Consider the following 19832-nt stretch of genomic DNA (forward strand, 5'->3'; position numbering starts at 1 on the left):
GGGTTCCCTGACTTGCATTGCAGCATTAAGTGAAGTAACATATTCAGGGGTGTAATATTGCATATCACACAATTTATGTTCACCAAGAGATGAAGTAAGAGCAGTGCTACCTGGAATATGATAGTCAAATTCCTTCAATTTTGAAGGCACATGCTTTTCTCTGGTGGATCTCCTCACATTTTGAGGTTCTCTCAACTCATCTGCTTGAGTTCCTTCCTCATGTTGAGTGACTAGAGGCTCATTGACAGTTTCCTGACTGGATGATAGCTCTTCATAATCATCATCATCATAGTCAGTCATAGGCATACATGTGTTGTCTTGAACCAAAGGAATCTGATTCATTATGAGCTTCAGATTATTCTCTTTTCCTTCTTTCAATAAGAAAGGAAAAACATTTTCCTTAAACACCACATCCCTGCAGGTATAGATTTGTCTCTTTTGCAGATCATATAACTTGTACCCCTTTTGAGCATAAGGGTACCCAACAAGAATACTTCTTATTCCTCTGCCTTCAAATTTATCTCCTGTTTTGCTGTTGTTTCTTCCATAGCAAAGACATCCTATGATTCTCAAGTTGTCATAGTTTGGCTCTTTCTTTAATAGCCTCTCATAAGGGGTCTGCCATCCTATAACACGACTTGGCAACAAGTTTATCAAGTGTGTTGCAGCAAGGATGCACTCTCCCCAAAGAAATTGAGGTAGCCCTGCATGAATCTTGAGAGCTCTTGCTGTCTCCAAGAGAAACCTATGCTTTCTCTCAACCCTTGCATTCTGTTGTGGCACTCCAGGGATACTCTTTTGATGTATAATTCCCAATTTAGCAAAGAGAGTCTCACATTCTTCCTTCACTATTTCAGTGCCATTGTCACTTCTTACAATCTTCACCTTACAGTCAAACTGATTGTGAGAGTAAGCAAGAAATTTAGCTATTATGTCTTTCACTTTATCCTTGCTTTTCAACAAGTGAGTCCAGGTTACTCTACTATAGTCATCCACTATAGTAAGAAAATACCTGTCACCTGAAATATTAGCCACCCTGTATGGCCCCCAAAGGTCTATGTGGATCAACTCAAAAATCTTCCCTGCCATGCTATTACTGATTGGGAAAGGGAGTCTATGATGCTTTGCTACACAACAAGTATCACAATCAAAAACTTTAACATTCTTGCAATTGCAAAATTTCAAGTGTTGTAATTTTGACAAAGATCCATGTCCTAGCCTTGCATGAATAACATTTAAATTAACATTACTACTAGTTGCATTACAGCCAACTTTCTTATCTAAAACAGCACTTCTCTTCTTTTGTTCTTCATTCTCTTGTTCCTCCTTTCTTCCCTTCAGACACAGCTTGTAAAGTCCATTGAGTTTCCTTCCATATGCAACTATCTCCTTACTAGTAGGGTCCTGTAATACACATCCATGCTCATCAAAAATAGTCTTGACCCTACTAAACTCAATTAACTTACTGAGAGATAATAAGTTGTGCTGAAATTCAGGAACATATAAGACATTCATGAGTCTTATTCTAGGTGATATCTGAACAACACCTATCTTCTTCACAATTCTGCTGCTTCCATCTGGAAGTCCCACATTTATGGACTGTTTCAAGTCCCTAATCTCATCAAATAACTTTACATTACCTGCCATGTGGTCGCTTGCACCTGAATCTATGATCCAAGATTCAGAATCAAATATTTCATTGTTAAAAGCAACGTTTGAGGCTGAAATTATACCTGCAAAGTTACTTGACTGACTTGCACAAGTCTCACTCATGGCCTTCATTACCTGCTCAACTATTGCAGAAATGAGGGTGGGATCCTGCTTCCTTGCTTCTTCTTTTCCTTCATCAAAAGGTGTGTCCTGACACATCTTTTCTTCATCATCTTGCTTTCCCACATTTGCAACATATCTCATATTTCCCTTCTCTCTTGGTTTCTTGTTCCAATCAGCTGGATATCCAATCAGCTTGTAGCATTCTTCTTGAAGATGCCCCTTCATTCCACAATATTCACATTTCTTTCCCATCTTATCCATTCTCACCTTCTTGTAATCCTTCTTCTGAAAGTTGATAAGAGGCCCCAGACTCTTACTATGCCTATTCACAGCAAGAGCACTTGTCTCACAGTTGGGTTGAAAACAATCTGTCATCTGTTTTTGCAGTTCAATCTGTTGAACCAGATGATATGCCCTGTTCACACTAGGCAAGGGATCCATCCCTAGAATGTTTCCTCTCATGTTCTCATATTTTGCATTGAGACCCATGAGAAAGTCATTCAGCCTTCCTCTCTCTTGCATCTGTAACATTTTCTTCTCTATGTCACAAGAGCATTTGAGCAAGGCCCCACAACTGCATTCTGGGATTCCTTCCAGATCATCAAGCTGATCCCAGTAGGATTTCAGCTTACAATAGTAATCACACACTGTCATATCATCCTGTTCTAGGTCATTAAGCTCCTTTTTCAGTTGATAAATTTGTGGTGCATTACTTTGAGCATATCTTTCAGCTATTTCATCCCATAAATCCTTAGCTGATTTCATGTTCATTAAACTACCAGCAATATTTTCTTTTAAGGACTTTAGAATCCAACATCTCACCATGTTATCATTCCTGTCCCATTTAAAATATTCTGGTGCATCTGTTTTAGGCTTACTTAGTTTTCCATTAATGTATCCTAGTTTGTTCTTAGAAGCAAGACCCATTTTTGCACTTCTACTCCAGTTAAGATAATTACCTCCATTGAAGATCATTGCTCCAACTTGCATGGTATGATTGTCTGCAGTAGATAGATAGTATGGATCTTGATATCCTACCACCTCTTTCTGTTTCTCTGCTTCTTTTCCTCCTTCTGCCATTCTTCAGAATTCAAGGTAGGAATGAAAGAACAAAACTTTTGAGGATGGAATGAAAAACTTGAGACAAGATTTTCTCAACCTTGCTGCTCTGATACCATAAAGAAAGTAATAAACTTTCTGATCTTGATGAAAAACAAGTTTGTGTTTCTGGGTTGTTTAACTCCCAAGTTTTCTCTCTATCTCTTTCAATAGAAGGCTGCGCCTCTTTTTGTTACACCCTATCTTTACAGCTCTACATTCATATATATATCTCTATACAAAAGACCTAGATAAAAGCAGCTATACACAAAAGTATAAACAGACAAAATATACTACCAGACAAATATCACAGCTGTCTAAAGTTGGTCAGAGTGACCCATGATCCTAGGTAGATTAGTGTGCTCATAATTTGGGTGAGCTGTAATAGGCTGAGGTGTACAGCTCCCATAGGCAGCATAGTTCTTTAATTTGTAACGTTATTACGGAATGTTACCTATGAATTAGTAGACTCAAGCATGATGGGGAAACATTAGTAGTATTTTTGGTTAGTTATCAAGTTTTTAGAAAAATGTCCATGTTTGGAGATACTCCTATTAAAAAAATATAGGTTACTTTTTAATTCTATACATACTATTGTACGATCACAACAATTGTAGACTAAATTTGGAACTTCTATAAGGACATAAAATTAAGAACAGATATGCTTAGCTTTTTAATTTAATTTTATTCAAATACGACGTTGAGATGTGAACATGCATGTAACATGTAAGCAATTAAGCATCCATGGGTTTTAGGCACGATTTTTCGGCTCGCAGTCGGACCGGTCTGATTTTTAGGTAAAAATTTCAGATCACGGACAACCTAGATTTGAAAAAAGGCTAATTTCGACCCGGCCCGAAAAGCCAGCTATTCCCGATCCAAAGTACCAGGTTTTGGCGCGTATTTTTTGGCCCGAACCTTGGTCCGGCTCGCGATTTTGGCCTGAAACAAGCCACTTTATTAGGCCAAAGCTCGGCCCATCCATCCCATGATCACCTCTAGGATTAACTAAAACATATAGTGACAATATTTTGAAATTGTGGGGGAGTGTTAACTGTAAATTTTGGGGGAGTTTTAACTGTAACATGTAACTATACCCGAGCATGCAATGACTAAAGAGGCTAATTAAGTTCCTTGGGTATAATGCTATAGGCTAATTGCAATGCATATCTCCGAGCTGGAGGAGGAGATCTACGGATCTATCATGACGGGATCAACTAGGTTAGCCTTATATCTCAGCTTAAGAGAGAGTAGGCTAATATGTTCCATGTCGTACCTACCAAAAATATACTACGTACACTAGCCATGAGAAAAGGACATAAATTATTATCATGTCTTGATTTATGGGGGAGAACATGTTTTGATTTATTCTATAATAAGTTGGATTCTGTATTTTTTTTCCTACAGCAAGACCGATTGGATTATTGGTTATACACATGTACGGAATATATACATTTACTCGACCAACAAAACATGACATGAAAAATAACAAAATATACTTTGTCTTCATTTAAGTACTATAACTTCTTTTTTTATTATTAATAGTATCACAGATTCATCGTAAAGCAAGTTATAAGCTTACAAAGTACTTCCTAAATCCTACGTTATATATTAGTTGCAACATGAAGGAAAGACGCACATTTTAAGAAGTGGAGAAATAAAATGACGGAGCCATGGTGAGGAGATAAATAAGAGAAGTCATTACTAAATCAAATAGTATTACAACTAATATAAAACGGATAAAGTATATGACTATTGTTCATTCGATAACCTAAGACATCATCCGGAACCAAAGATTACATATTGATATGGACCAATATCATGGTTGTGGGAAGACATTGCTCCACGTAGTCTTATACATAATACCACATTACCACCCATTGAAAATTAGGGTGTGAACTTGCAACTCAATCCAGCTACAGGAAAAACGTCGAGCTTGATTTGGACCCCAATTTTTTTGGAAGGAATATCACGCATTATTCAAGCTGGTGTTTGAACGAGCTAGAGGCACTTTTGTTAGGAAACAATACTTTTTTGAATAGTAAAATTAATTCATTAATAAAAAGTCATACGACATCTACATAAGCAATCGAATCAAACAAATACATAAGTTGAATCAAACAAAAATTTCTTTCATAGAAACAATACTTTGCTTTTTTACAAAACCTCACTCTTCATAATTATAAAGAAAAATTTGTAATAATTATATATTTTTTATTTATATGAGCCACGAAAACAGTATAAAGCACAAAGAAGGATTCATGTGAGCATGTGACATATCGTTCACAGCATCTCAATCTTAAATACTAGACCAAGACATCCTTAATATTATGATTATTATTATTATTATTATTATTAATGTTGCATAACTTGCATTGAACCAACTTTTAAGATCAAATAAAGTTTGTGTAAAGACACCTTGAATCCATTTTTCAGTCAAAAAGTCGACTTTTTAATAATTTAACTTTTCCGGTTATTTTCGTTTCTTTAGAATGCATTACGGAACTCTTATGCATGTCAACCCAATCCAACTATACAAATTAGATCCCTTTGGAGGATGAAGAAGTGTAAGGAGTATTCCATTTCCTTAAAGTGCCTCTAGTAAGTAGTAGGGTACATTTGATACTACTACAATATTGTACCTTATGGAGTGAGATACAAATTTCTTTATATATCAAGTAGGTGTAAATTTCTATTATAAGATTATTTGTTTTATTAAACATACAAGACAATTTTCTCTATATCTGAATTTTCATCTTAAAATTGTAGGATCAATTCTCACTAGGCGACGAGCATTATGGTGATGAGAATTCTTCTAATCTTCTCCATACTCCCTACATGTTAATTTAGGCCGGGGTTGACTAGTGAGAAATTTCAATTTAGCACGTGCTTTTTTTTACTACTCCATCCGTTCCAAAATATAGTTCCCATTTCTTTTTGCACAGTCTCCGAGACGTATCTTGGACTTGTTATATCTTCTATTTCGTATTATTAAAAAATATAAAAAATTGATATTATGAATGTACACGTTGAGACGAATCCAACAAGACCCCACGTGAATATGTTTTCTTGTATACATTAATGAGAATATTTGGTCTCCCCTCAAAAAAAAAAAAAAAAAAAATGAGAATATTTGGTCAAAGATTTTAAATTTTGACTCCCAAAATAGAAATGAAAACTATATTTTGGGATGGAAAGAGTATTTTTTAATTATATCACAGTAAGATTGAAAAAAAAAATCATCTTTGGAATTTGTTTTCTTCAGAGTCGTACGCAAGACTGTTGGTTGATGCTTAGCCTTAATTAAGCAATACGATTACATCGGTATTGCGCCAATAATGATAAACATTGGAGAAAACCATGTCAACAAAAGGGTCCAAGTTTCAAATTGTATATCTTGCCATAACCATGCCAAAAAAAATTATTTCAAGGGTAAAAATATGAAGTAAATTAGAATTCTTAGGAAAATGCATATGTGAACTTCATCAAATATTTATTGCTAATATATCTTAAAATGGAATTTGTTCCACCTTATCTTATTCTCCAAATTTAACAAGGATATTAATATTTTGTGATTGTGTCACTTTGTTTTTCCCACTACTCCTAGTTGCTTTTCTATCTCATTAACCTATAATTAATCCATGTACCTTAGCTTATCTTTCGGTTCATCTAATTGTATTTGTAACAAGTGGGATGGGTTAAGGTACAAGTATAATTTAATCGTCGTATTAATTTTGTAAAGAAGTATAAATGGGAGAAGGATAACCTTGAAATAATATACATTTCTAATAACTTTTGGATTAGTTAGATAGAGAAATAGGATTATTATTCTCTTACTTATTGTAATCAGATTCCGTGGCACAAACATGGTATATAAAAAGTCTGGATTAATGATTTGATCAATTTGTCGTCTCGAACTCATTAAGATTTTTGTAGAGGTGATCAACATGGGCCTGACTCGGCCCGGCCAGAATATGGGAGGATTCTGGGCGCAATTTTTCGGCCCACAGTCAAGCTCGACATGATTTTTTTGAAAAAAAAAAAGAGCACGGAGCAACTTACATAAAAAAAAAAAAATAGGCGGCTATATCATACACGTGTAATTTATTTTTATTCATATAACATATTTTCTTTTCGAAAAAGAGACACTATTTTTTTAAAAAAAAAAATCTTCCTTGTAAAAGACAATTAAATAATTCTTTATCACCTGGTCAATCTTAGGCCTACTTTTAACATAATTATAACTGATTTATTTGACACCAAAATCAATATGCTACTTAATTCAAATTGTCATATAGCTCGAATTGTCTATTAAGTTAAGCTGAAGCTCAAACTCCAAGTTTGGTATTTGAAAGTTTTTGAGTCGAGCTCAATTCATGTTTTTTTTACATCACAAAAGCATGCTCACTTCATGTTTGAATAAGTCGAGCACACTGAAATAAAGTTAAACTCAGTCAAGTGAAGTTGGTGCTCCGAAAGTCCATCCTTAGCTAGCTAAGATGGTACTTCAACACAATCCTTTAATTTTGCTTAAGAACAGCCGCTTGTTTTTTTTTTTTACATCAAGGAATTTGCATTAATTAAAAACTAAATTACAACTACATATAGAATATTCAGACGATAGACTGAAAATAAACGAACATTAAATTGAACTTTAATAGCTCTTATGAACCATAAAAAGTAAAACCGACAAGAAGTTAAAAACCATCTTACTACCTTATTAATATGAAGTTCTATGCAAATTAAAGGATATTATGGAAATAACATAGAGAACTTTTCTTGGGTGATTTTTTGTGGAGTTGACCTTCATGTCTTGCAGAAAAAAGAACTATTGGAGTATGATGAAATTGTTGAGATTTTAAACAAAAACGATCTTCAATGATGGATTGTCAAATCTGTTCTTGTAGAACAATCGCTTTTACGTACTTCATGCGTGCATTGTATATATTATCAACAAGGTACAACTATAAACTATTGTTATTTTCCATCAAAAATTAAAAATAACTTTTGTTTACTAACTATTCCCTTGTCTCTATTTACTTACTATATTTTCATAAATAAATGACTTTTTTACTTGTTATATTTTTTATTTTGTAACTATGACCTACCAAAAAATATCAATGTTCATCTTTATTTTTGTCATCAATTCCTATCCATGACTTTCAAATATTTATCATTTTCGTATAAAGTTATTCAACATATGTCTTTTCCCAAATACTTATACCCACAACAATATCTAACTGTAAAATGTTTTCAAAACTCTAATTGCCAAACATCTTCTAAGTATAGATGGAGGAATGCGAAAAAGACACCACAACAAACTACATAAGTCAAAAACTCAAAAAGTGCACAAAATTAGTAGTGGTACGGTTTACGTTGATTATGTTTGTCACATTCTCAAATACGAAAATTGAGAATGACAACATCAAACTAGTCAGATAGGCAATAAATTTCATGAACTAGGCAATATAGGACCAAACAATCGGATATAAGAGAACTTCCATTCATTAGATAGTCTCCCTTATTGAGGAAAATTGATTTACTTATGTATTGGCTCATAATGAATTTCATTGGACTTTGATGAGTATAATTTGAAGGTTAAATATATATGAATAAAACAAAGAAAGACTTTATAGTCATCTAAAGGTGTTTTTTTCTTTCTTTTTTTTTTTTACAATGGGGGAAGGAAAGCAAATAAATAACAAACTAAATTACAAAGTCGATTGTGAATAAGTCTGAGCTCAAAGTTTAGCCATATCATGTACTTTTTGAACTTGTTGACGACTCACTTTATTTGGGATCAAACACCACGAATGTTGGTTAAAGTTGTTTTTTTCATAGACCATACTGATTTTTTCAAAACTAAACATCTAGCAAACATGTCTAAACAAGTGATAAGTATTCGGATTATCGTTTATCACAATACAAACATGCAATCAAACTTTAACCTAATTGAAAGGTATAGGGAAAAAATTAAAAGCGGTAATTCAGTGGCCAAAGTTTGAGCACAAAGTTTAACCATATCATGTACTTTTTGAACTTGTTGACGACTCATTTTGGGAGCAAACACCACGAATGTTGGTTAAAGTTGTTTTTTTTATAGACCATACTGATTTTTCAAACCTAAACATCTAGCAAACATGTATATATACCGATTATCACAATACAAACATGCAATCAAACTTTGACCTAATTAAAAGGTATAAGGAAAAAAAAATTAAAAGCTGTAATTCAGTGGCCAAGGATACTCATAAATTCTGGAAATAATAACTCTTGCATTTAGCATCTCAGTTATTGGGAAGGCTACCAAAAACGGACTTTAAGTAGCTTTCATCACGATCACATGAATAACTTGCTCATCATTAAAAGTTATCAATGTTTACATAATATAGTTGTATAACGGCAAAGATATAAGCCAACCAATTTTCTGGCGCAATTATTTTAGTGATCTTCATCACTTTATGTTTGATACCAATCATCACAAGAATTAGGTGGATATCAACCTTTAGTCTCGAGGTCAACTAGTGTTGAAGCATGTGCATTTGAAAAAAAATAAAATAGGTAAAATGACATCCCTTGTAAGGACGGGGAGAAATTAGAGTTTCTTTTACGAGGGATAATGAGACTCAAAGGAACACTGGAAAGACTGGCTTAGAATTAAGGTAATGCAAATACCATTAATCTAGTACATGCTTCTCGTTGAAGCATGCATGTGTAAGTATGTTGAGGATATCTGTTGAATTCCATTGATGACATGTGAGTGTCCCACATTAGAGAAAGAGGAGAGACTAAACCACTTTATAAGCCTAGGAGTTACTCCTCCTATCACCAATTGGTTTTAGGATGGAACCTCCTTGGGCTTGTAAGTGGGCTAAACTCTTAGGAGTCTAGTTACCTATATTTTAGGAGTTAGTGTTTCGTGAGATTTTCTAACTTACATGAGTGGACTCCTTGATTAATTAATGAGAAAAGGGGTGACTAATACTTGGTTGTTAGGCATAAATTTAACAAATACTACAACTTTTATCTTTTTTATTGTACATGGATTACATGAACTAAAACTCCCTAGGGAGAGTTTTTACATATAATGTAGTTTCACACTACTAACTACTCCTTATGAATTTTATTAGTTTATTTATTTTTTAAGTACATTTGTCGAGATACTAATTTGAATCTTAATATTTCTGATTTTCAATAAGCAAAAAATTACAAAAAGTTGATATTTGGATAATACACATTAAGATGAATCAACAAGATCTCACCTGACTAATTTACCTTAGATACAAATTACAAGAGATAGTCAAAGTCATGTATGTAAATAGTATCAAAAGTTAAAACGGATAAACTAATAAAAATCAAAAAGAGTACATTAAGGCAGAAACTACATTATATATAAATTATGTACGCATTAGTTAAGGTTCTTGTTTATTTTCAAGATACTAGCACAAATCTATTTTATTTAATCAACTAGTAATGGGTTTATGCATATGATAGCTACATCAGAACTCATCAAGGCATTTTTCCGTGTGGAAGATATAAACTAGAATAGGAAGAAAACATTTTGGTAGGTTTTAAGGAAAATTAACTAACTCTTTTGCCGTGTGATGAATTATTTTGGGCTTAAGAATTTATATCACTGCAAACTATAAAGAAAAAATTTACTAAACCTTGCATGTTTTTATGGTACTTTTCTGATTGTCACTTAAATTTTTGTTACAGCATGTAAGTTATTTGTTGATTCTTGACATAATGACTGTATATTGTTTCAACTACTAGATATTTTAAGGACATACTACTATAAATTAACTAGAAAGTCCCTTTTTTTTCATTGGAGTAAGTCTTACACATAAAATGTCTTACATTAATTTGAGATATTACAAGTTAACTCCATTTGGAAAAAGAAGAAGTAAGAAGTCACTTCTAAAATTAGAAAACCTTGATAAGTTAGCAAAACCATTGCACTAAGTTCTACAATCTAACTTGCGCAGACCCGGTCCACGTAAACATTAGTGTGCACCAGGCCAAAAACATGTATCATTATTGAAGAGTCCACTATGTCATGCAGAAACCCACTAGATTATGCAGTTTCCCACTATATCATTCAAAAATATACTATATCATGCAAAAACTCACTATATTATTCGGATACACATTATATCATGCAGAAACTCGCTATATCATTCAAACACACACTATAAGATGCAGAAACTCACTATATCGTTCACAAACTCACTATATCATGCAAAAACTTACTATATCATTTACAAACTCACTGTATCATGCTTAAACTACATCATTCGATATGTTAGAACACGTGTCAATATATAGTACGCAACCTATATCTTCCTACATGTTAATAAAATTCAATATATTGTATATAAGTTCATTATATCTCTGTAAAACTCACTATTTGAAATTAATATCAATTAACAACTCGGTGAACACTAATAAGTTAGTGTGAACCAAGTCCATTTAAGTTTTTTTTATAAATTTTGTATGGGGGCTGACTAAGTTCCATATCGGTCTACTTAGACCGATAAGCATCGCCATGGTCAACATGCTTACTACATAACTTTTATCTTTTTTATTGTACATGGATTACATGAACTAAAACTCCCTAGGGAGAGTTTTTACATATAATGTAGTTTCACACTACTAACTACTCCTTATGAATTTTATTAGTTTATTTATTTTTTAAGTACATTTGTCGAGATACTAATTTGAATCTTAATATTTCTGATTTTCAATAAGCAAAAAATTACAAAAAGTTGATATTTGGATAATACACATTAAGATGAATCAACAAGATCTCACCTGACTAATTTACCTTAGATACAAATTACAAGAGATAGTCAAAGTCATGTATGTAAATAGTATCAAAAGTTAAAACGGATAAACTAATAAAAATCAAAAAGAGTACATTAAGGCAGAAACTACATTATATATAAATTATGTACGCATTAGTTAAGGTTCTTGTTTATTTTCAAGATACTAGCACAAATCTATTTTATTTAATCAACTAGTAATGGGTTTATGCATATGATAGCTACATCAGAACTCATCAAGGCATTTTTCCGTGTGGAAGATATAAACTAGAATAGGAAGAAAACATTTTGGTAGGTTTTAAGGAAAATTAACTAACTCTTTTGCCGTGTGATGAATTATTTTGGGCTTAAGAATTTATATCACTGCAAACTATAAAGAAAAAATTTACTAAACCTTGCATGTTTTTATGGTACTTTTCTGATTGTCACTTAAATTTTTGTTACAGCATGTAAGTTATTTGTTGATTCTTGACATAATGACTGTATATTGTTTCAACTACTAGATATTTTAAGGACATACTACTATAAATTAACTAGAAAGTCCCTATTTTTTTTCATTGGAGTAAGTCTTACACATAAAATGTCTTACATTAATTTGAGATATTACAAGTTAACTCCATTTGGAAAAAGAAGAAGTAAGAAGTCACTTCTAAAATTAGAAAACCTTGATAAGTTAGCAAAACCATTGCACTAAGTTCTACAATCTAACTTGCGCAGACCCGGTCCACGTAAACATTAGTGTGCACCAGGCCAAAAACATGTATCATTATTGAAGAGTCCACTATGTCATGCAGAAACCCACTAGATTATGCAGTTTCCCACTATATCATTCAAAAATATACTATATCATGCAAAAACTCACTATATTATTCGGATACACATTATATCATGCAGAAACTCGCTATATCATTCAAACACACACTATAAGATGCAGAAACTCACTATATCGTTCACAAACTCACTATATCATGCAAAAACTTACTATATCATTTACAAACTCACTGTATCATGCTTAAACTACATCATTCGATATGTTAGAACACGTGTCAATATATAGTACGCAACCTATATCTTCCTACATGTTAATAAAATTCAATATATTGTATATAAGTTCATTATATCTCTGTAAAACTCACTATTTGAAATTAATATCAATTAACAACTCGGTGAACACTAATAAGTTAGTGTGAACCAAGTCCATTTAAGTTTTTTTTATAAATTTTGTATGGGGGCTGACTAAGTTCCATATCGGTCTACTTAGACCGATAAGCATCGCCATGGTCAACATGCTTACTACATAACCGTTGACTTCGTCATATCAGTTCCATCAAGATACCCAGACGGTATCCCCCACTGGGCCATTACTCTTGGGCCTGGGCTTGATCTACTTTCTATCTACATGCGCCTACGGGCCTAAGAATAAAACTTCAATAGAGGATAAAAGTATATCCTAAAGGAATATTCCAGCGTCCAACCTAGGGGTGATAATGAGCCTGACAAGCTCGCGAGCAGCTCGGGCTCGGCTCGGTCAAAGCTCGGTCAAAGCTCGGCTCGTTGAAGCTCGGCTCGAGCTCGGGCTCGGCTCGAGACTTAAACGAGCCGAGCCGAGCTAGGCAAAGCTCGGCTCGTAAAGCTCGTGAGAGCTCGTTTATTATTTTATATTAAAAAAAATATTCTTATTAAAAAATATTTTATATTAAAAAAATTTAATACTAATTTATATTTTAATTTAGATTACAAATTATATATTTTAATTTGTGATCCAACTTCACCTCTACTCCACTAGGCACTAAAGTCCCACATTGTTTAAGAAAACAAGGATCAACCTTATTTTCTTTATAAATAGCTACTATCTCCTTGGTTGGGAAACAAAAACTATACTTTATTTTCTTCATAGAGGGAATGAAGTATAATTTTAAATAGTTGATTATTTAATCCTTAAAATATTTGATAATTTTTTCTTTAGCAAAACATGGAGTCCCACATTGCTAGGAGGGATTCCAAGTTATAAAAGCATATGTAAACAAAACAAGGGTATAATGAGTTTGTTTTCTTAACAAAACATGGAGTCCCACATTGAAATTTTAGCAATGCTAAGAGGGAATTCCAAGTTATATAAGCATATGTAGAATGAGTTTGTTTATCTTAAACAAAACATAAAGTTCCACATTGAAATGGGGATAGTGAGTTTGTTTTTCTTTAACAAACCATGAAGTCCCACATTGAAATCTTAGCAATGCTAAGAGGGAAATCAAGTTATAAAAGCATATGATGGGTGAGTGAACAAGCTCACCTACTTCGAGCCAAGCTGAGCTCATTAGTCGAGCCTAAACGAGCTCGCGAGGCGAGCCTAAACGAGCTCGCGAGGCGAGCCTAAACGAGCTCGCGAGGCGAGCCAAACGAGCTCGCGAGCGACCTAACGAGTCGCGAGCCGAGCCTAAACGAGCTCGCGAGCCGAGCATAAACGAGCTCGCGAGCCGAGCTCGAGCCCCAAATTTTCATCACGAGCCGAGCTCGAGCTCGGCTCTCCCAAGCTCGGCGAGCTCACGAGCCGAGCCGAGCCTGGGAAATTATAAACGAGCTCGAGCCGAGCCCAGTGCTATTCGGGCTCGGCTCGCTCGATAAGCACCCCTAGTCCAACCAATAGGAGCAGAGTCCTACCTGAACAAGGACTCCTGCCAGCTCCTATAAATACCCCGTTGATCTGAGTCATGAGGTACGTTCACAATCATACTCCACTTGAGAGCTACCGGTTTACCCATTACTGACTTATGCATCGGAGGGGCGTTCCTCGGATCAACCCCCGAGGCTAGTTTACGTGTTCTTTCTTGCAGGAAATCAAACCGGCTTACTTACCAAGGACATACCGGTTCACACCCTCATATTTATTCCATACCTGAACAAGTTCTATACCCAACCTTGTTAGAAAAGAAATTTTTTTAGAACATTCTAGAAAATATCTAGGAATGATAAATTAAATGTCAAGTGTAGTATTAAAGATGTAGAGGAAATAAAATTCAGAAATATTAAACATTGACGATCTTTCTTCATTCTACATTATTTGAACATGTAACTAAGTGTATGTTGCTCCTATATGAAAAAAAGTTAGTGTATGTTATATGTTTAGGAAAATGATCATTTATTAAAATTATACTTGAAGATGAACTAAATATCACTTGGTGTATTATATGAACTTGAAATTGCGAGATCAAATCCTACTATATAATTTCTAATTTTTTTTTATTGTATGTAGATTACATGGAGCAAAACGCCTTTAATAATGAGAGTGTCATCACCTGGCAACGTTTCCTTGTTTAAGAACACATTTTAAATATCTTAACTAGTGTGTTGGCTCGTACGTTGTCCCGGATATTACTTTTTTTCTTCTTCACAATTGATGTGTTTTTTCCTCTCTTGTAAAGATTAATTTTAGATAAATCTAATATTTAATTTACTTTATGTTTGCAATGAATATATAACATTATGTGAATTTATGAATTATTAAAAAAAAGTTGGTTGAAATGGTGAGGACAAACTTCTCTTTGCAAGAGGTCACATGTTCAAATCTAATGGCAAGTAATATTTATTCTGTAAGATGACGTAACAATTTACATGACACATAAGTTGATGTGGCGAAACTACATGACGCTTATATAGTGAATAGTGTCACAAGACAACCGTTTCTTTGATAAGAACACCTTTTAATATATAGTATAGATATAGATGTAATAACCATCAATTTTTATGATATAATTAAGCATATATCATAAAATCACTCTTACATAGAAATAGAGGGAATAATAATATCACATGACATGAAGTTTTAGATGCATACTTACAAGTTACAGTAATTATACCATGCATCAGGGCGGCAGGGCCCAGGCTGTCGCACTCGAACTAGTAGTACTCTCAGTCCTCAGTCCTCACTCCTCAGGACATCAAGCACACATTGCATGCACATAAACTAAAACACAAAGCTTATATAATATATATGGTGATTTACAAAGAAAAATATACAAAGACTCCTACTTCTCCATTGAGTTCCTCCTATTGGAACATTTGTTAATTTTGTAACATCTACGTCCATTTGTCTTTGACTCTTTGTAGGATTTTCCTCTTGGTGCATGAGTTTTTTTTTTTTGTTTAATGCAAGGAGAAGGAGAAGTCGCACGTCTTAACCAAATCGAAATTTCGTATAGGTCAATCCGGCCTAGGTTTGCAGTCAATGTCTCTTGGAAGTAGGGAGAATGGTAAGGGTAAATCCCCACCTTCAAAGTGCCTCTAATGAAGTTTGATCTCACAACCTTGAAATCACTAGACCAAGTACTACTTGATACTATTGTGTAAGAGTAGTTAATACGTAATAGCCACTTGTAATTGTTATACTCAATTCGATTTTTTTATTAAGAGATCGTACTCAATTGGAATACCTCACCATATGTAATTGTCCACGTGTCATTAGGTAGTACGTAGTAGGACTGAAGGAGTATCCATTTTAATCACTCAAAATCAGGTACTTAAAAAATTGACTTCTAATTAAATTCAGTGGTCCATCAAAAGCACTAAACAATAACACGTCAAAACTTATGATTTCATATTTCATTATTATGTGGAATTCTTCATTCATGATCCAACACCCCAACGGTTCATGTTCAAACATCCAGCGACCAAGTGACAGATAGCCTTATTCATTTCTGTTGTAACTAGCAACAAAATCTATACTAATATATTAAAAGGCGTTCCTAAAAACGTATATGTGTCACGTGTCACCATCCCTCATCCAATAACATTCTATCCACGTCTTTCTCATGTAGTAAAAAAGAAGAAGAATTGTTTACGTAAAGATTCAAACCCACAACCTCAAGTATGAAAGTAAGAAATTAAAACCAACCATTACTCCACCATACCATTTTTTATTTTGTAATCAAAATTAATGATGACATACGAATGAAAAACGTTTGAAACAAATATAATGAATAAGATAACTTTTTTAAATGAGTATGAGAATACTTATTTAACTACTAATAAATAGTAGCAAAGAAAAAATCTGGGGCATCGCCCGGGCCTAAACACTAATTTCAATAATAACGCGGGTGCAACGACGGACGGCGGCGGCGGCGCACGCGTGTGCAACGACAGACGGCGACGGCGCACGCATGTGCAACGAAGTACTATATACCCCTTGTTGGTCTCGAGGGACAAAAGAGGTTAGGTTAGTCGAAAGATGATTATTGATTCAAAGACACAAGATGATCCTGTTTTTCAGGATAAGAAGGGGTAGAGAAAATGTCTCGAACAAATGTTCGAGTACCATGTGTTACGGCACCGGAGTAACCCATATCATGTCATACTCCCAAGAAAAGCTCGAACGACCTTCAACAAAATGGTATTTGTACAGCACAGGTAGGTAGGTAGAGAATACCTAGGGGCACGAGACACCTCTGCTCTCTATTCTTATACTACAACATAACATGGAGAACCCCACTGTATAAAGTGGATAAACCATTGTCCACCACCACCAATGCGGGGAAATACAAAAATAAAGGAATATAACTTCTCAGGTTTGGACCAACTATTCCAAACTTCGGGTTATTTCTAGTTTGTTGTGTGTTCTCTTCGCCTAAACTTATTTGAAGTGAATTTACTGAACCTGATTATCCTGATTCTTTATGTTTCCATGTAATTAGACCTCTTTAGACTTAAAACTTATATTTTTTAGGATGAAGATGACAAACCTTTAGTTGAAAATTTTTGGGGTTTCAAAAATTAAATCCTATCTATTGTGTTTGCTGCCATTGGAATCTTGTGGTTCTTAAAATCATTATCAGCCACAAATGTATGTAACAATTTCTAATAGGGAAATTCTCAATGGTAACCTTGTACTTTTGGCAATTCTCAATGGTAGCCAATTTTTTTTTCGATTCTCAATGGTAGCCTTATACTTTTAAAAAGTTGCAAAAGTAACTTTATTTAGAATATTCCGTTATATTTTCGTTAAATCTAACCAATTTGTTAACTGCAGTTAACTTTTAATAAAAAAAAAATAAACCCAAACCCCTCCCCCATCATTGTCATCAGGTACAACCTCATTCCCCACCCACAGCCAACCCCCCTCCCGACTGCAACGGTGGCGACTGCACCGCCGGAAACCACTCCCCCTCCCTCCCTCGGCGAATTTGACCCCCACCCCCGCCTCGACCCACGCCCCCCGCCTCTCTTTCCTCACACCCCGACCCGTTTCCCTCACCCTCAGCCCCGTTTCCCGACCCCAACCCCACTCCAAACCACCCCGATAACCACCGCCGATCCCCGACAATCCCTCTCCCTCGTTCGCCGCCCTTGAAAACCTTAAACCCCACCCATAAACTCTAGAAATATCAAACCCGTTTAGGGTTCTAAACCCAGAAAACGGGTCTGGATTTTTTTATAATTTTTGGGTGGGATTCACGATTTCCGGGGTCAGCGGGTTTCTGGGTTTGGAACCCTAAACGGATTTGAATTTTATGGAATTTTTTGGGTGGGGTTTAGTGTTTTCGAGGCCATCAAACAGGGGAGATGAGTCGTCGGGGAGAGGCGGCAATTTTTGTGGTTGTTTGGAGTGGAGTCGGGGTGACGGTGGGGAAACTGGTCGAGGTGGGGGGGCGTCGGTGAAGGGGCTTTGGTGGGGGTTAGTTTAGCCGGCGCCGGCGGAGGGGGAACGGTTTCCGGCGCCGTTGCAGGGGAGAGGGCTAGTTGTTGGTACGAAGGGGAGGGGGACTGACTGTTATGGAGTAGGGGAGGGGGGCGTTGGTTTTTATTTTATCTTTATTTTTATTATTTTATTTTTAAAAGTTAACTTTAGTTAGTGGCTAGGTTAGATTTAACTGAAATTTAACTAAAAATCATAAATAAGGCTACGGAAGCAACTTAATGTAAACTTGAAGGCTACCATTGAGAAAGAAAAAAAAAATTGGCTACCATTGAGAATTGCCAAAAGTACGGGGCTACCATTGAGAATTTTCCTTTCTAATATATTATTGCCCTTCTACATAAAGACTACGTCAACCAATAACTTATCTAAATCTCATACAACTATTTTTTCTTGTTATAACGAGAAATCTTATTAAACTGATCCTACAAAAAGTATATTGAAATGGAATGTAGATGCTTCGTATGACCCAAATCTACCCCATGCAGCCGTAGGAGGAGTCCTTCGATCAGATACAGGTGCATTCGTGGCTTTATTCTCCAGTCCGATTCCAAAAATGGAAATCAATTCTGCGAAAATCTTTGCAATTGTGCGAGCAATAAAGATCACTATGTCAAGTGTCAAGATCAAGCACCAGCAGATCATCATTGAATCGGATTCACTGAATGCAGTAAGATGGTGTAATGAAGAATGTGGAGGCCCTTGGAATTTAAAATTTCCTCTAAACTTTAGCAGAAACGCTAGAAAATCTGAGCTAAAGATCTCCATTATTCATCAAAAAAGGGATGCAAACATGGTAGCTGATTCGCTGACAAAACAAGGTCTTAGACGAGATGCAGAATTTCTAGCATGGTGTTAATGAATTTACGCTCTTGATGATGCAGGGTGTGTTACCCTTGTTGATTTTATTGAGGTTCTGATAATGTATGGAGATTTTTGTAATGACCCTATTTTATGAAATAAAAGTGGCCTAAACTTATCAACAAAAAAAAACTGATCCTACCATATATAAGGTCATTTTGGGAAAAAATCTACGAAAATATACTCTTTATAGGAGTCATAGATTTGTCGTGTACCATGACTTGATCTTGGTACATCTAGTGGTTCAAAATAGATTTGGAATTATCACACGGGTCCGTAATTATGTAACTCGCTAAAACTTACGATTCCTGAATTAGAGTTCACTCATGGTACACCGGGTGTACCATGAGCATGGTACACCCAGGGGTATTTTTTGTAATAAATTAGAACTTCGGTGCTCATTTGACACCAAATTTGCTCATATGGGCATTTTGCTCATTTACTCATTTGCTCATTTTGCTCATTTTGTAATAAAAGTTTTCGCTCATTTTCTTAAATGAGTAGAAATGTTTGCTCATTTGTTCATTTTGCTCATTTGCTCATTCGCTCATTTTGCTCATTTGGAGAAAATAGTCTTGGGTGTACCA

This window comes from Beta vulgaris, chromosome 2 (assembly GCF_026745355.1).
Source record: "Beta vulgaris subsp. vulgaris cultivar EL10 chromosome 2, EL10.2, whole genome shotgun sequence".
Taxonomy (NCBI): Eukaryota; Viridiplantae; Streptophyta; class Magnoliopsida; order Caryophyllales; family Amaranthaceae; genus Beta; species Beta vulgaris.